The sequence below is a fragment of the Triturus cristatus genome, chromosome 4_2 (assembly GCF_964204655.1).
Source record: "Triturus cristatus chromosome 4_2, aTriCri1.1, whole genome shotgun sequence".
NCBI classification, from domain to species: Eukaryota; Metazoa; Chordata; class Amphibia; order Caudata; family Salamandridae; genus Triturus; species Triturus cristatus.
The window spans coordinates 950,098,388-950,117,760 of record NC_140586.1 but is presented as its reverse complement, the minus strand read 5'-3'; the positions used below and the strand labels follow the sequence as shown (position 1 = coordinate 950,117,760).

Below are 19,373 nucleotides of genomic sequence, written 5' to 3'. Positions count from 1 at the left end.
GTGGGCTAGGTATATTGTCTAAGTATCAACAGACTGATGGATAGAGCCCGGTTTGGATAGTTAACAAAAATCTTTCATCCTTGTGGGAGAGTTGGAAGATATCGATTAGGAGGCAGCATTAATGCACCGAAGCGAGGTAGCCATAAAGTTAAGGCTCCACTTAAAACAGTTCAAAATTCTTCATAGGGCATACTATGATAGGCGGAGACTTCACACCATAGGTAGCGAACAAGATTCTTGTTGTTTGAGAGGGTTAGATGGGGAGGGTTCCTTCTTTCATACTGTTTGGAGCGGTCCTTTGATGCAGGCCTACTGGGGAAAGATTGCTGAGAACTTCACAGAGTTCTTAAGCACTCGATCCTACTGGACCCTCCCTAAATGTATTCTCCTTGGGATTCCCAATGATGTTGATCTACCAAGGCCCAAAATAATGTTCTGCAGTCTGGGTTTTGTTGTGGCCAAGTGAGATATCGCCAGGTACTGGGAGGTGCATGTCTGCTCGACTATTCAATTATGGAAATCAGATTGGATACGTAGATGGTAGCGGACAAAGTCACATATGCAAATAGGGAGTGCCCTTAAAAGTTTAGACGAGAGTGGGGAAGGTGGATGTAATGCTACTCCCTGGACATGCTGGGAGAAGTTGGGAGTCAACATCAGGAGATGCTGTAGTGACTAATAATGACTTCTGGTGGAGAAATACCGGGACACATCTTTGGAGGTAGCTTTGCACTATATAAATTGCTATGAGTTGAACTGAATACAGCAGGCATGGATTCTAGGTTTCTTTGTGGATACATATGGCGACTGGCTGGTCCATGTTGGGGTGATGGGAGGGGAAGGGACAGAGGGAGTTTTGGGATGTTAATTAAGAACTGGTTTCAGGACATACTGTTTTTTGTTACAGAGTTGGGCATTAATGCAATTATCCTGATTGATATGCGTGTCATACCTGTATCAATAACAAAAAAGACAAATATTTTTCAAAAAAGAAAAGAAAATCTTTCACGCTGCAATGAACTGCCTTAACCCCTATGCATAACAGAGGGTTAATGCCATCTACGCTGGGTCCCTAAATTTGAGACCTCTGCATAAAAACTTTTTGGCTGCACCTTTATATCCATTTTATAATATTTTATTTTACACAATACTGTGATTTTAAATGGTGTTATTGTACCAATTTGTTAATTGGCACAATAAAGGTTTTACAGCGGCAATACCACAGCAAACTTGTAGCGTACTATAGTTCAAAATTATAAACTTATATGGGAAAGATAACCCTTCGTGATGTCACACTATGTATGATCTCTGTGAAATCTGTAACACGTGAATCTAATGAATTTTATATGAAGGCTGTGCCTCCACAATGTTCTTTTACACCTCTTCTGAGGACTATTCCGCCCGTCTAGCCTTTGGCCTTCACCCACGGCTGCCCATGGTGACTGGCAGCCACCCTTTCTTCAAGACAAAAGGACTGTAGCCCATGACCTCACATGGTGTGATGTGGTATGCACAGGCCATTCTTTCCACTTCCTATTACTCTTTGCCAGCTTTATACCCTGAATCCTACTTCTGAAGTGCTCAACACTTCCATTTCCTTCTGGGTGATAAATAGATGTGGTCCTGTGCATAGCAACATTCCTCCTCAAATAGCTTTGGAATTTTTCCTATCAGAACTGTTGGCCATTACCACTCAGATACTTTGGCACATATTCCCTGTGAAAAAACGTATCCAGGAACCCAGAGTCCACACACATCACAACTTCCACTTTAGGCCATTTTCAGAAAGGACCATAGATCCCTAATATGCATTTCATTTCCCGGTCGTTCTCCCATATGGGTCACCTCAATACTAACTTTACCAAGACATACGGGAATTGTTTACTGGGAACAAAGGTGGTCTGAATGCAAGCTGTGGATTATCAGAATTTATGCTTCCACAGAATCCTTCATCTTCCTTGTCCATCCTAGGCCCCCCAATACAATATTCTTTGATTAGCCCTTTGTTTTTCATATATCTAAATGGTAAGTGTCAAGAGTCCTCTTTCGCAAACTTTCCAGGGAAATCACAAGTTCGTTCCGCAACAATAATCCATCCTCTTCAGCCAATACTTCCTCACCTCCTATTCAGTCCCTCATTCATAAGCCAATGACATCTAATATATTCATTCATGCGTAGAAATGTTTGGGCTTCCCTACGTTTTTCCCCCCCCCCCAATTCCTCCTGTCTGAGACCATGGATGTTTTGCCTTTTATAATCAGGGGTGTGGAATTTATGAAAATATCTACTTGTCCATGGGGCAGGTTGCTTCATAAATCTACTTGTCCCTTTGGTGCCATGTTTTGCGGCGACAAATTATGGCAGCAATCTCATTATATAAGAGCTCTTGTATAGCCTCTCTGATTATGCCAGGGCTCATACCATAGTAGTGTTTGAATACTAGCAATCCGTTTATGTTGCTACGTTTCCGCAGATCTACATACTGGGACTGAAGGTTGTGGTAAACAATAGTTTCAGGGTTGGAATGTCCTTTTGAGTCTGTGCAAACCTACTAACTTGCATGTTTTAAGGGTTTTCAACAACTCTTCTCTAATCTTTTCCAAATACTGAGAAATGTTGGAAATTTACTCCTGACAATGGCAGACTTAAACCTTCTTCCAGAGTTGGGGAAAAAAGTGGTTGGAGGGAAAATAAACTTGCAAGCACTCAGGTTTTTTTCGTATGAGCAAATCTACACATGTATATTTGCTCATGCTAAAATGCAGTTCACAAATATTTTCTAGGAGTACTATTTCTTGCCCTACTGCTGTAAATTCTTGTGAATTCACGAAATCCATATAGCTGCCCTTAATGCAATGGCATATACCAAGGGTGCACCCTTGGGCCCCTAATTTGGTCTGGTGTTAACCATGACCTTTTGTGTTTATTCAAATTCTCTCTCTCTCTCTCTCTCTCTCTCTCGGCTGGCTTCACGGTGAGTGACCTTATTCTGCTCTTTCACAAGGAGCATATCGGCACACAAAGTAGTTTTGTTCAGTGCCAGTAACTAATGTGGCAGTGTGTGCTTTTTTGTGACCAAAAACAATGTTTGCTTTTGCTAATGTTTGTTATAATGGTGAGGGTCCGGCAGCTCTTACATCAATAAGGTTTTACAAAAACCTTGCCAAAACAAGTCGCGCATTGCCAAAACTAAAAAGCTGACCACCATTTCATACCTACTGGCTTTGCCAATGCTTGTTTATTTTTGTTTCCCAAAATCTTATTGAAACTGGTTACACTGATTTTCTAATATGAGTATTTTGGGGAAATGCTAGCATGCATCAATACATTTTACTAAATGATGCTGCAAAGAAATGGTACCTTAAAGTTTACAGTAGTTTAGCAAAAAAAAACTTCCTACTTTCAATTTTTGGGAACATTTTATATTGAAAGCAAAGAATCATTAATCTTGCTTTCAAGCTTCTGAAAATATTTGCATCTAATCAGATAGCATTCTGGGAGCATTATGCATAGCCTCATATTGCTATACTTTGAAAGCGTGTGTTCACATTTTTATACTGGAACCACTGTCAGTAGTGCAGTCAGAACTTACATTTACTGAGAGCGCTCACCCTAATAATAAAGACTTTCAATTAATGAACCACAAATACAAGTTTGAACAGCATTAACATATGCACACAAATATTAACTTAACTGCAGGCATGCCCTTCCCTTAGGGTGTACTGCAAACTGTCAGCCAAAGGGTTTGTGCTGCAGGGGTTTGGGCCTGCTTGTCCCAAGGACAAAATGCACATTAAAACTTGTTGCCCTTGACCCCAAACAATATGTTCTGGGCGTCGGGCTATAGGAATCCCACATCCCTGATAATCCTGCAACAACAAAAATCCCCATCCATTCTTTAGTACTTTTTTGATAGGTAATGGCATCAGACTTAAGTCAGCAACTTTTTTTCCCCACATATTGTACAGTGTGATTTAGTCGATCAACTTCATGGCCATGTAAGCCAAAGCAGCCACCGCCACCCACAATAACCTCATCAGATACACTAGGAAGAAAGCACTGCAGGGTCGAATCTCCGCGCACGCACACAACAGCAAGGAACTCTTCGGCATCATCAAAGAATTCACCCAACCCAACAGTGAGACAACCGACACCCCCCTCCCCTCCCAGGACCTCTGCGACAGACTCAGCGCCTTCTTACACCACAAAATCAAGACCATCTATGACAACTTCGAAGACAAGCTACACGAGGAACCTACACCCACCACCCCCTACACAACTCATCCTATGCTAGACAGTTGGACACCCCTCACCATCGAAGGCACCCTGAAGACTGACTCCAACCCACTCCAGGGCCCCCACAGACCCCTGCCCCCAGCACATCTACCACAGAGCCGGTGACATCATTGCCTGAGCTTCGTCAAATCATCAACAGCTCCTTCGAGATCCCCCCTTTCCCGACAACTGGAAACACACCAAGATCAACCCTCTGAAAAAACCCACGGCAGACCCCACCAACCTCAAAAACTACAGACCGATCTCCTTACTCCCGTACTCGGCGAAACTCATAGAAAAAGCCGTCAACAGCCAGCTCTCTATCTGCATAGAAGAAAACAACATCCTCAACTCCTCCCAATCCGGCTTCAGGAAAAACCACAGCACCGAAACCACCCTTCTCGCCGCAACAGACAACTGCTTACTCCTTGACAGAAGAGAGACTGTGGCCCTCATCCTCCTGGACCTATCCTTCGACGCGGTCTCTCACCGCATCCTAGCCCACAGACTACACGACGCAGGAATCTGGGGCATGGCCCTCAGCTGGATCCGCTCATTTCCTCTACAGCAGGACACAGCGGGTCAGACTCCCTCCCTTCCTCTCAGATCCCACACTGACCATCCTCTCCCTATCCAATGAACCAAACACCTCCATACAAAACTTTCAAGAAGGAATGGAAGCTGTCGCCAGGTGGATGAAGAACAGCTGTCTACAACCCAACACGGACAAAACCGAAATACTCATCATGGGCTCACATCCCGATGCCTGGGACGACACCTGGTGGCTCCCCACCCTCGGGAATCCACCCTCCCCCACCGACCATGCACGCAACTTCGGAATGATCCTGGACTCCGAACTCAAAATGGCCTGTCAAATCAACACAGTCTCCTCCTCCTGTTTCCACACCTTCTGCCTCCTACGAAAGACCTTCAACTGGATTCATCTCAAGCACAGGAAGACCGACACCCATGTCCTCAGCAGCAGACTGGACTACGGCAACACAATCTATGCCGGGATCAACAAGAACCTCACCTGCAAATCCAGAACACCCAGAACGCCAGACTAGTCCTCAACCAACCTCTCCCCTGCCACATCACTCAACATCTGCGGACACTACATTGGCTCCCCATCGAGAAGAGAATCACCATCAAGCTTCTCGCCCACACACCCCAAAGATCCCTTCGCTCAGCTCAGCTCTCCCTTGCGACAGTGCCGCGCTTTAAGAAGACCAGAACAGGATGTCACTCCTTCTCCTTCCTCACGGCCAAGGAATGGAATGCCCTCCCTCTTCACCTCTGGCAGACTCTCCAAGTTCAGGAAGGACTTCAAGACCTGGCTCTTAGACAAATAACTGAACTTCCAAGTGCCCCCCCCCCCGCCACCTTGAGACCCTTTTGGGTGAGTAGTTGCACTTCACCAACCCGTTGATTGGTTGAAACTGGTGGAAATGTTCAAAGCCCTCTCTCTCTCTCTATCTCTAGCAAGGAATATTTTATTTCCGCAGGTGAAACAGAGCGAAAGACAAAGGTGATAACTATTTCACATCCTTTATTACCACTTGGGTCAGGACTGTTCTTTAACCAGTACCAATTGCAGTAATAGTTACTACACCTTTCAGGATTGAAACCACATTCAGGCATTGCACTATAAATGTCCTTATTTCGTTCACGAAACCCTTCCCAACACTACTGGCAATTCAAATTTAGACTTATTCTTTAGCAATCGCCTGACAGTGTAAGTATTTTCTACAAAGCTATTCACAAACTTTGTGTAAAATTCCACAAGGCATAAAAGAGCCCTTGTATCTCCTTTACTGTTGGGCGGAGGGGCATTGTTAATTGACTCCATCAACTTCTCCTCTGGTTCTTCCTTGCCAACTTCTTGCCCTAGACATGCCACATCACCCTTAGTGGTCAAACCTTTGTTTCAGAATTCCTAAGCAGCTCCTTCAAATTTAGAACATGCCCATTTTTCATTATCCCAAACGTACATGCAAGATGTGGGGAGAAAAGGACATGGGGGATAACAGTGTGAAAAACTGCAGCAAAAAGTGGTATGAAGGGGAGATTGTGAGTGACTGGGACACTGATGGTTCATATACCCAAAGATCAATATTCGGGAGGAAGAAGCAGCGATTCATTCTGCTTCTATGCTTAGTCGATAATCAAAAAGGGAAAGAATAGTGTGTCTTGGAAATGCCAAGGTCTCCAAGTGTTGTAAAAAGGCCCTCATACACTATCTTGTGAGAGGCGGCAAATCTTGGTTCTCTGCCAGGAGCGGTTAGGTGATCGGTTTTATCACTGGGTCCTTTCCCGCCTGAGTTGCCCGTTCTCCAGGCAGTCAACCTTCCTCCACCTGGAGGGAGACCATCTGGTTCTTATGACGGTCGGGATTTCCTGTGTATTGGCGAAAAAAGTGACGTTAAAAATACCTCCTTTCCTGTGTACTGTATTTTATTAGCCAGGATGTGGTAAAGTTAAAAAACTGTGTGTGGTGCTTGGGTGGGTGTATTAATGGCCCACTGCACCTAAATGATTACTGCGTTGGTGGTCGACATGTTTCAGTCTGTAGGTGTCTCTAAAGATCGGTGGACTTTCTTCAGGACCGTAGTGATAGCGAAAATATTTTTGAAACGCTCTAACAATAGTTAAGTTAAACTCACTTACCTATTTTCATAATTGAGCCAGTGTTTGAGGAAGTTATCCGTTATCATTCTACCTATAACTTGTTCAGAGTTTTATTTAAACTCCTACAGTTACTGCGGGAGCTCTTGGCGGTGCTACTTGCATCTCATTCCTGCTGCTACCTACCATAGGCTGCACTCCCTGAAAGCCTCTCAAAATTTGCTAAACCCCCTCCCATTATATAGTAAAAATTCCCCATTTTCTAGCCACCCCATGCCCTCGTGCATTTACTAGTCAAACGTAGGCTTACAAGTGCAGAGATCTCTGCCTTTTTGATTGAGATTTTTTCAATAGAGAAGAAAGGGGACGCTGAAGTGGAAGTCTCCATCCTAGGTTAGTGAATAGTTCTGCTTCACATACTTCAAAATGCAGTCTGTAAAAAGACCCCTTTCAGGGGTTCTTTAAACGGAAACTTTCCACTGAATGGTCAAACAGAAATTGCATGCTCGGAGACCAATTTCAGGAAAAGCATGCTAATATTGGCAAATTGAAACTGGCTGCTTATGCTCTTGCATTGTGATATCCATACAGGATGTACAATAAGATGTAGGGGTGTCATCAGGAATGACAATAACGGGACATCCTGTATGGAACAAGAAAAAGACAATGAGGGGGGAGCATGAGTGAACCGATGTGCGATTATAATTAAGTGAACAGGAGTACCTTAAATTACGTACGAGCCATATGCAAGGTGGCATGCACACAAAGAAAAATCCATGTTACCTAACTCGCTTGGTAGGAGGTAAGCTGCAGGAAATGTGCATATATTAATTAAACGGATCACAGATTTCACTGCTGCAGCGGCGGTTTCTGGGAGTGGTTGGATGGGGCTACACCCTTCTAATTAAACCTGACATGGAAGGCAATTGCTAAAAGCACTTACCATCCTACTTAAATTATGTGAAAAGCACACACTGTCATGGCCAGCCTGTTCCGTTCTCCAAAACGGACGTCAGGCAGTTTTAAGTAGACACGTACACAAGAGCTAGTTGACAGCATTGATGGATGTGAACGTTAAGCAGTATGGGCTGACCTACTGTCAGCCCGATTCTGCAATAATTAGGGTCCTCTGGCAGGGATGTGGAATTCCAATACCACAACGCCCAGAACATATTGTTGGGGTCATTGACAAGTTTTCATGTGTATTTTGTCCCTGGGACAAGTAGGCCCAACCTCAAGCAGCTCAAACCCTTTAGTTGCCAGTTTACAGTTCCATATTATGGATCAGGGAAGGGCGCTGTCTGCAGTTAAGGTAATCTTTTTGTCCATATGTTAATGCTGTTCCAACTTGTGTTTAAGGTTTATTAATGAAATGCCTTCATTAGGGTGAGCCCTCTAAGGAAATGTTGTAAGCTCGGGCTGCACTACTGACAGTAGTTCCAGTGTAAAAATGTGTACACACATTTTCAATGTGTAGCAATATGAGGCTATGTATAATGCTCCCAGAATGCTCTCTGATCACATGCAAATATATGCAGAAGCTTCAAAGCAAGATTGACGATTCGTTGCTTTTAAAATAAAATGATTGTTTTTTTTAATGCAACTAGGAAAAAAACATTTTGCTAAACTACTGTAAACTTTTAGGTCCCATTTCCTTGCAGTATCATTTAGCAAAATGTGTTGATGCATGATAGTATTTCCCCAAAATAATCATAATGGAAAATCAATGTAACAAGTTTCAATAAGATTATGGAAAACAAAAATAAACGAGCATTGGCAAAGCCAGTAGGTCTAAAATCGGTGGTCAGCCTTTTGGTTTGGTCAATGCACGTCTTGGTTTGGCATGGTTTTTGTAAAAACCTTATTTTGTGGGAGCTGCGTGGGCCTCACCATTATAACAAACATTGGCAAAAAGCAAATATTGTTTTTGGTCTCAAAAAACATGCGTTGCCACAGCAGTTACTGCCACTGAACAAATCTACTTTGTGTGCCAACATGCTCCTTGTGAAAGAGCAGAATGCTGTCACTCACAGTGAAGCCAGCCCGAGGAGAAAAGGGGGGGGGGGGGGGAAATAGATTATATATAGTGGATTTTGTTATAGGACAAGTGGATTTATAAACCAACTAGTCCCATGGACAAGTATTCTATTAATTTCTACGTCCCTGCTCTGGGCCTGCACACAAATGAAGCTTAAAAGAGTCACATTCCAATGCAGCACTGGGTGTCTACAGCATCAGCCTTGTACTCCCGGAGCTGCTTGTCCAATATCAGCAGCCTTTTACGACTCCTCCCTTTCCAAGTCGTCACACTGTGCGACTTGGAAAGGGAGGGGTTGCAGCATTTGCAAAATAGTATGTGCTCTAAACAGAATGCACTGCGCATGCTTCTGCGCCTCATGTATTCCGTTTACAGAATGAATGCAGAGAGACTATCTGAAGAGCTGCAGCTAAGCCTCATGAAAGGCAGCGTTGTGGACTGTTTGTGTGCCATGCCTCCGTCCCCACGAAACATACCCTCAATCATTGGCCTCGCTTGCACCACAATTCATTCACTGGTTTTACGCTGCATCACTTTCAAATTCCACCAGCCGGTGGGCACTGCTATGTCCCCAACTGACATCGGTCACAAAATGGTTGAATTGTGGATACATGTGGAAGATTTTGGGAGTATTCATCATCTTGCATTTGAACCCCAGATCTCTATGTAGCTAACCTGCACTTCACTGGCAGCATGCGGCCTGAAATTAACATCTGGATGGTAAAGGACACTGAAGTGTATTACTACTGGGCAGTTATTCCCCTAATCTAATATGTCAGTAAGCCATGAGACTCACGGCTCACTCACTCACATTTGCTTCTTGGCAAATTTAGAAAATACAAAAGTATTGTTGAATGGCAATATATTCATAATAACGTTAAAGGAGCTATGATAAAACTGTATATCTAATTTCAACATTGAAATAAGACTTGTCAAATTATTTCCCACCCCCAAATATGAACCACTTAAAACTCTGAACTGGCATTTGACACGCCGAAACAATGCCAAAATAAAGTGTATATAGGACTAGTGAGCAGAAAGCAGCGTCTCTATCTCTCTCATAAAATATAAATAACACAGATGGGTAACTTAATGTGTAAGACAAATAGTTTTCTAAAGTGTCATAAAGGAGATTACTTCTTGCACATGCTCTTTGCTCGAATGAACACTCATTTCTAGGCACCTGCTGAGAATCAGATACAGAGTGGATTTTGCCTAGAATCACACAAATGGAGAATCCAGGATTCAAAGGATGTCTCCCTATACCGTCATCAGCAACTTGGCCACTTGTTCACATCTTGGTTTGTTGTTCTCCTCGTACTGCATTATTTTGACAAAAATCAATAGAATAAGCACTTTATGGTTGTGAGGGAGATGTACTGAAAGTACATAAAGATTAATGTTCCAGGAGCGAAACTGTAATGGATACTGCTCTGTCACAATAGTTGTCATTTTTAAAAAAATTCTATTGGTTTTGTCAGGAACTTAACAGATCACACAAATAAGTTATAGTCGTCTTGAACATGGAAACGATGCGTGACCGCATATAAATAAAGATGAAGCAGAGGTTTCGACTCGCATCTGCTGTAAGCTTCAGCACCTGTCGCTGTTTCAAGTTAAAGACAGAGGTGGACGTGCCACTGTAAACCCGAGCCAGCCTCTGGCTCAGCTCAAGATTCTGCTGGAACCTCAAGCCTATAACGAGCCGAGCTTTCTTGTGGCTTCTGCCTGCCATCCTTGCTCTACCTGAATGTGACTTTGAAACTTGGGTACCAAGTGCGACTCTCGGCGTCAGCTCAACATCCTGTGATTCCGGGCAAACACCTTAATCTTATTGTGCCTAAAATAAATTAATGTGACCATGTGTAATGTAACTAGTGGTCATGTAAATAACTTTGGGTTGAGCATGTAACAAATAAAAACTGCAGAAAAGGGTAAAAACAAATCATTAACCTTAAAAAGGAAGACCAAATAAATACCCACTTAGTGGCTAATTTTTACACAGTGAAACCAGAGATCCTGGATACATCGAAGCTTCCCATCTAACACTGTGTGATCTTGGGCACATATTTTATTTACCCAAAACTCCCTTTACTTTAGAATTATGGACGAGAGTGTTAGTATAAGTCAGAATGCCAGCTGTATAAAAACCTGTACTTTATATAATAGACTAGAATGTTGCCTGATAATGACCTGTCCACACACGGTTCACGTGGCAAGCGTCTTGCCTCTTAGTTCACTAATGCTATATGACAACATTTTAAAAGAGGCAAGAGGGAGATTTAAAAATAATAAATTTGGAGAATGTATTTTCACTCAAATTCTATTGAACAGAGGGATGAGGCGTGGACGTGGCGCTGCGGCCAGGGCAACTGACTCCGGAATCTGGGGATCGCGGTTCGATCCCCAACGCCTGATTAGCCCAGCACCATGTGACTCTGGGCAATAGCTTGCTTAATCTTCCCGACGGGCCCCAGCGCCTAGAGACCCTTACTGGTGATTGTTCGCGCTTTACAAATGTGGATTATTAAGGCGGGAGAGCACAAAAGGTTTATTTTGCTTCAGAGAGCGGGAGTCTCCCGCCTGCACGGGGTCTATGCCACGGGGACGGAAGGGTTTCAAGTTCACAAGCGATCACTCCTATTATGCGCTTCTAGCTGCGGTGCTCTCCTGTGACATGCTCGTGTCACAGCTCCTCGCGTTGTGAGCCTCGGAGAGCAGCTGGATCGTGCTTGAAGGGGCGGCCGCTGGATGAGTCCATGGCAGACATGTTCAGGCCTCGGCTCGAGCACGGGCTCGAGGAGCCGAGCCAGACACTTGGCTCGCCGCCGCCCTCCAGGGCCCCTGCAGCCTCCCCGGGTCTGCGAGCCGCCCGCACCGGGGCACAAGCGGCGACGCCAGGCGAGCCCGCACATATGCCCCCTCCTTACCTGCGGCAGCGACGCTCTCGCCCGGCCGGGCCCGGCTTCCAGACGCACGCTCGGGGGCACAAGACCCGACCACAGGCCTCGGCCCGGACAGCAGCTGACACCGGACCAACAGGAAAGACGCCTGGAGGTCAGAGAGGAGCGCAGTGCGCATGCGCGGCGCCGCAGACACTGACCTCCACGAAGAGCACAGCCATTGGAGCATTCCCGGAAGAGGAAATCCGCAAGCAAAGGTCGTGGTGACGTTTCAGATACGTACCTTCCGCCCGCCCTCTAATCGCAGCTTTTAAAATATCCCAGGAGTGCTACGGAACTGAGAAATGTGCTAGTGTAGTGAAGGAAACTTGTACTTCTGATAGGAACGCGGAGACGAGGATTCTGCATAACGTTATTCGCTTTTTAGCCAGCTGCCAAGGTTTCAGATTGCCATGAGTGACAATTTCATAATTTCAGTGTAATTATGAGTGACATTTCAAGGACTGAGAGGGACACTTTCTCGCGAGCAAACTCAATTAGTGGAGAAAAGGCAAATATGTACATTTCAGCAATTACACCTATTTGAGCATAGCTGCTAATGTTTCAGATTGCTTAAGTGTGACATTTTTTATAGATTCAGTGGATTTACGACAGACGTTTAACGTCTAAATGCATGACAGAGCGACACTGTCTTGTGGGCTGTGGCCAAAATCATGCAATGAAGTCCACGAATACAGACAAATGTCAGAAATCACACTGATTTGAGCAATACGAAAGTCGAACTCTGCAGCAGCTGCTTTTAAAGCAATATTTTTTAAAAAATAAATAGCACCCCAACCTCAGCTTCAGATGCGGCTGCACCACAAGTAACAAAGGGTTCTCTGTGACAAAAGCAGCAACCCACTGAGCTATCCACATATAATAGCTCATTACAATTGGATAACGCTGGTAGACTTGGACTTTCCTTTGCAGTAGGATATTAAACCCTTTAACTAAATTATCATTTTTTTTTTTTGAAACCGTTTATTACAGGACTCAAAAAATTGTACAAGTATGGGCCTACAACCTTCCGGCCGGCCGCTAGCAATAAAAGGAGCATACGGTATACATTTGTAAAACACATGGTGCCGCTGCCGAGCATTTACAGGAGATAACATCGTTGCGTGTCACATTATGCAGCCCCCATCATACGGTTCCATTTTAAATTTAAAGCACAGCAAACACAAACAAACCCACAAGGCAATCCTCAATCGAAATAGCAACACGTGCTCCCCTAGAGGGGGGAATCTAGCCATCCATAGGAATCTCAAGAGGGGGGGGAGAGATCAGAACTAGGATTGGGGACACCCGATGCCCAGGTACCGGGGGGATGAGTTGGCTAAGGGGACGGGGCCGGCGATGGATCAGGCAGTAGGGGTGGAGCACAGATTCCCCCGCGGTAGGCGTTCCAGGGGCCCCACACTTTCACCCATGTCGCAGGCTTACCTCTCGCCACATACACCACCTTTTCCCGAAACATGCACCAGTCCATATGCTCCTTCCAGGCCGAGACTGTCGGGGGGCTCTGGGATCCCCACAGCTGGGCAATATCACGCTTGGCAACCATATATCCCAGAGTCACCCACCACGTCTGCGGCACCGAGTAATCGGTAGGCTCCCACACATTCAACAGGCATCTCCTCGCTTCGGGCAACAGCGCCACATGCGTGACCACTCGCAGCACCTCATGCACACCTCGCCAGAACCCCTCCACTTGCGGGCACTCCCAAAGGATATGCAGAAAGGTCCCCAGCGCACCACACCCACGCTTACACAAACCGTCCTCAGCATAGCCCATACGCAGGAGCTTTGGCCCCGTCATATAGACCCTGTGGAGTATCTTGAGCTGGACGAAACGAAGGCGAGCCGGTATGGCCACCTCTTTCGGGGAGGCCACCGCGGAGATCCAGTCCTCGTCGTCCAGCTCCAGCCCATCGGCTACCCAAGCCTCACGAAGGGCAGTCAGCAAGTCTGAGCGATCGTTGATTAGTTTTTTTATAGATCAGTGAGATCGTGCTGTCAGGGACGTGTCCGTCCAGCACTCTATCCTCCAGGGGGGAGCACTCCGGGATGGAGGCAACGTCCGGAAAGACGGAGCCCAGCGCATGCCGGACCTGCAAGTACCGAAAGTACTCGCTGCCCTGCAACTGAAATTCCGTCTGCAGCATCTCGAACGTTTTAAATCCTCCCCTCGTCCAGAGATCCCCCACTCTGCTGATGCCTATTAAATCCCACTTCTCAAAGCCCTTCGAGGTCCACAAGGAGCCCAACCGCTCAGATGCGTATAGTGGTGACGCCCGGGTCAAACGGTCCTTCCACCCCATTGCAGTATTAGCCGCGTGCCACACTTGCACCATGACACGCGTGGGGCCCGTCAGGCGAGCGTCGGGCGCGCTAGAGTAGAGCGCTCGATTATAGTCACCACCTGGAAGTAGCATCCTATCCATTTCAAACGCAGGGTTTAAGGCTGGCCCATATAGGCCCTGATTAATTGCGGCTCGCTGGGAGGCCCAATAATACCGTTTAATATCCGGGAGGGCAATCCCCCCATCATACCAGGGGAGCGTCAGCTTAGCCAGGGCAATACGTGGCCTCCCGTCCCAGAACAGGTGGCGCTGCAAACTCTCCACTTCCCGGAAGTAGCGCGCTGGGACAAGGTCCATCGTGTTCTGTAACGCGTATAGGAAACGCGGCAACGACATCATTTTAAACAATGCCGCCCGGCCGAGCGGCGAAAGCGGCAGACGCCGCCAGCGCGCGACATCCTCTTTCAGACGCTGGAGGGGGGGAAGCAAGTTCCGATCATACCGAGCCTCCGGGTCCAGAGTAATGAAGACACCCAGGTACCTAAATCCCTGCGGGGCGACCTGGATCGGACAGCCCCGCGGGAGGATAGGAGCCTCCCCAGAAAGAACATACACACACGATTTAGCCCAGTTGATGACCAGACCGGAGTTACGACCGAATGAATGCAGAACATCAACTAGTACTATGAGTGATTTACGTGGGGAAGCTAGGTACAAGAGGATGTCATCAGCGTATAAGGATACGCGGTCCTCATACTCGGGGGTCCAGCGGAGACCACGGATGGAAGGCTCCCACCGCAGCCACTCCGCCAGGGGCTCCAAGGCAAGAGCAAAAAGGAGCGGCGATAAGGGGCAGCCCTGTCGAGTGCCTCGGCCCAGCTCAAACGGAGCCGATACTCTTCCGTTCACCACCACCTGCGCCAATGGGCCCGAATATAGCAATTTGACCCAACTGATGAACCCTGGGCCAAATCCAAACTTCGCAAGCATCGCCCAGATATATGGCCATTCAAGCGTGTCAAACGCCATGGTGGCGTCTAAGGACGCCAAAATGGCCGGCTCCCGTATAAACGGGGCACGTGCGAGCACACCGTGCAAACGCCGCAAATTAAGGGCCGTGTTGCGATGAGGAATAAAGCCAGACTGGTCCTGATGAACCAGATCGCCCACCACGCCGACCAGCCGATTGGCCAGTACCTTAGCGAGAATCTTGGGCTCCGCATTCAGCAGCGAAATGGGCCGATAGGATGTAACCCGGTTCCGAGGTCTCCCCTCCTTGTGGATGACCACGATTGTAGCCAGACGCTGGTCCGGCGGGAGGGAGCCCACCGAGTGCGCCGCCAGGAACATAGCCCGGAGGTGGGGTGCCAGCGTATCCGGTCGTAACTTATACAACTCGATAGGGAGACCATTCGGACCCATGGCCTTGCCGGAAGCGACCGAGCGTATGGCGAGGGCAATCTCGTCGGAGGTGGGAGCGGCGTCCAACGACACCCTGTCCTCCCCAGAAAGGGAGGGCAGCGCGATATCACTGAGCAGGGCGAGGGAATCCTCTTCCGAGCAGGGAGACACCGGGGAATACACCCCATGGAAATAATCCGCAAAGCAGGAGACAATTTCTTCTGGCTCAGTCACACACACACCATCCGTTTTCTCAATCAGCGGGACCACACGATTCGCTCTCTCTTTTTTGTCCAACCACGCTATAAGCTTACCAGCCTTATCACCCACATCATACAAACGCCCCTGTTGCTCTCTACTGAGGCCCCTGGCCGCCTCCGTGACGAGGGCCCTGTAGGCCGCCTGCTTGAGTTGGAGGACATGTAATGCAGCATCCGTCACCCCACCTTCTAAACTCCCCTCCAACTCGGCTATTTCAGCCTCCATCCGGGTCACCTCCTCCCGCTCGCGCCTCCTGGCATGGGAAATGAGGGATAGGGCCTCTCCTCGGAGTACTGTCTTGAAGGCCTCCCATAGCGGTATGGCCGAAGGCACAGACCCCGCATTCTCATCAAAATATCGCTGAAGGGATTTAATCAATACAGCGCGAATGGAGGGGTCGCGCAGGTACCAAGGATTGATTGGGACCACCCTACCCTCACCCCTCGGAAAGACATCAAAGTGCAGTAGGAGCGGGGAGTGGTCCGAAATACCCCGTGGCAAATGGCGTACCTCTCCCACCCTCCCAACATAGGCCGCCGGGACGAGGACATAGTCTAGTCGTGAGAGACTACCATGGGCTCCCGAGTGGAAGGTATACTGTAGCTGCGCGGGGTGTTTTAAACGCCAGCAGTCCACTAATCCAAATGTATCTAAGAGGCCGGGGAGCCACGCCTGTGCCCGGGGGAGGTCCCTAGGGGGGTGACGATCCAAAGATCCAGATACCACCGCATTGAAATCCCCCCCCACAACCAAAAGCCCCCCCGGAAGGCCAAGGAGAAGGCGCCCAAGGTCCGCAAAAGTGGTCGACTGCAGCCCCGGTGGGATGTATATTGACACAAAGACAACCACTTTGCCCTCCAGTCTTCCCACCAAGACCGTATAGCGTCCCCTATCATCGTGGAGCACCTCATCAATCTCCAACGGGAGCGAGTTCTTCACCATGATGCCCACACCCCGTGAGCCGGACGTAAAGCCCGAGTGAGCCACTAGGCGATAGCCACGCCGATTCATGGCGCAGAAGGAGTTACCAATGAGGTGTGTCTCCTGCAGAAAGACTACATCAGGCGAGATTCGCTTCAAAAATTGCAGGACCACACCCCGTTTGATCCTGTCCCCCAGTCCATTCACATTCCAGGATAACAAAGTTAGTTCCCTACCCCCCATCATATACAAAAGCCATCATTCGTACCCCGGAGAGCACTTTAAAACCAACACAATAATACGTTTGCCTTGTGGTAAAAACGAACAACACCCCATCCCTACCCACCCACCCCAACAGAACTCCCCCCTCCCTGCACCCCTGCATGAGCCCAAACAGCCCCCCCAACGTGCAGTGTGCCTGTCGCCCCATGTGTAAATAGACTAACTAAGCCCCCTAGAGGAGGAGGGAGAACCCCCAAGAGACCCAACACAACCTCCATAGGAGGGGAACTTACAAAAAACTGACGCAGAATTAAAAGTGGCATCATTTTCGTCCAGAGTGAGGCCCATTATGAGACCCTCAGTCCTGATCCAGCGTGCCGTCTCCCCCCGCCGCCCCCCCCCCGCCCCCCCGATCACGATCCCCAGGCAGAGTATCCAGCCAGTCCCCGGCCGCCTCGGGACGATCAAAGAAATGCGTGCGACCATCCACCTCCACACGCAACTTGGCCGGGAAAAGCATGGCATACTTGAGGTTTAGGTCCCGAAGACGGCGTTTGACACCTAGGAAGCTCAGTCTTTGCTTCTGGACCGCTGGAGTGAAATCAGGATAGAAATTAACCTCCATATTGTCTAGCTTGACCGGTCCATGCAGTCTGGAGGTTTGCAGGATAGCGTCTCTATCCCGAAAATTGAAAATCCGGGCGATGAGAGGTCTCGGAGGGGCTCCGACATTCGGCCGACCCCCGGGAACCCTGTGAGCCCTCTCCACAGCGAAGAATTTACTCAGCCCCCGTGGCTGGAGATGGGTAGCAATCAGGTCCTCCACAAAAAGATCCGCCGCCGCCTCCTCGCGTCCCTCGGGCACCCCGATAATGCGGATGTTGTTCCTCCGTGCCCGACTCTCGGAGTCCTCCAGGCGTCGATCCATTAGCGCCGTCGCCCGACTAAGCCGGCGCACCTCCGTTTGCAAGGCCGCCACATCTGTCGTTAGGCCCGATGCGGTGTGGGCCAAAGAATCTACTCGGTCATTGGTTTTGGAAAGATCGGCCCTCACCAGGCCAACATCCACAAGGACCGAGTCAATCTTCTGCGCCAGTGTATCAAACCGCTGGCCCACCGAGGCCTTCATCTTGGCAATGGCGCCCATAACATCTCGCAGAGTCAAATCTGCGGGCAGGTCTGGGGCATCAGGAGGAATCTCAGGGGGCTTGCGCGGTCCATCGGGCGATCCCTTCTGGAGGGTATAGCGGTCCATACTGTTGGCCTGATGGACGGCGCCGCGCCGGGTCGATTTGGTCTTTACCCGGTCTCCATCTTGTTTCGTGGCCATGGCCGCCAGTCTCCCAGTCGCACCAGCCACGTCGTGTAGGGCAGGAAAACAGACACAGGCTCCGGGGGGGCCCCCTCGGGGCAGCGGGGTGGATCACAGCCCGCAGGCAGGCAGGGTCTCCCAGCAAGGCCACACCACACCAACACCAAGGCCTCCGCGACCCAACCCTGCAGAGACAACAAGGTGGTGCGAAAGCGAAAGTGAAAGTGCGGGGCACGCGAGTCGCCAGGCCCTGCCTGCCGCTGTTGTTCACTTTGTCACTGGATCACCCCACTGCGCAAATCCGGGGTCCGGCGAGGGGAAGGCCGCACACTTCAATCGGTGCTCACTCCGGTGTCCGAGGTCCGATTCGGAAGCGGGAAACGGGTGCCACCTCAGCTCAGGTTCACCAACCTATTCCCCTCATCCAGGGCAGGATAATGTCAGGATATTCGTAGGAGGTCGCGGAGGTCCTCGGGAGCCTCGCACCTACGCGGCCATCTTGGTTGCGCGCTAGGCTCCTCCTAAATTATCAGTTTTGATGATTTATTAGTGCAGACAAAACTCGGAGGTGGCCTGCATTTACAGCACAGACAGACACATTTAGTGTACCCATTTGCAAGGCGCTATGTTGTGCTGAAGCCCCCCTCCCCATTCTCTTAATAAACATTTTGAATTTCAGCAGCAGATTATTAAATTAATATCTAATTTACCTGGTCTGGTCTCCTGAAAGTCAGAATGATCTGAGAGGCGCTGCCTGCGTGTTACAGCGGAGATCGCTAGCCTGTCTTCTTTACGAGAGCCAGAGAGCGAGCCATGGTGCACTGCCACAGCCTGTGCCACCTGCTCTCACCATGAGACTCAGGGTGGCGTGGTGAGTCTGGGGGCAAGTTGGGCTCTGCCTGGGCAGGGCAGAGCAACAGTACATGTCGAGGTCAGGAGGAGGTGAACAGGTGATCGATTGATTCTCGAACACCGGCTTCCTATTTAGCTTCACTGGGTCATGCAGCAGGGCGTACAGAGGAACAGCAATTAATTCCTGGGTGCCTTGGGCGGGGGCGGGCAGGAAATT

General features: G+C 48.6%; 1 protein-coding gene across 2 annotated transcripts in view; it reads right to left on the bottom strand.

Annotated features, from left to right (window-relative positions):
- LOC146839068 (uncharacterized) overlaps positions 1-12,118 on the bottom strand; it is a 41,358-nt gene extending 29,240 nt beyond the window's left edge. Inside the window, exon 1 of one of the 2 annotated variants that reach the window (XM_085603076.1) lies at positions 12,043-12,118. The gene's annotated coding sequence lies outside the window, so the exon portion shown is untranslated. The other variant, XM_085603075.1, reaches the window with a different exon arrangement.
- Between the last annotated feature and the right edge of the window lie 7,255 nt (positions 12,119-19,373).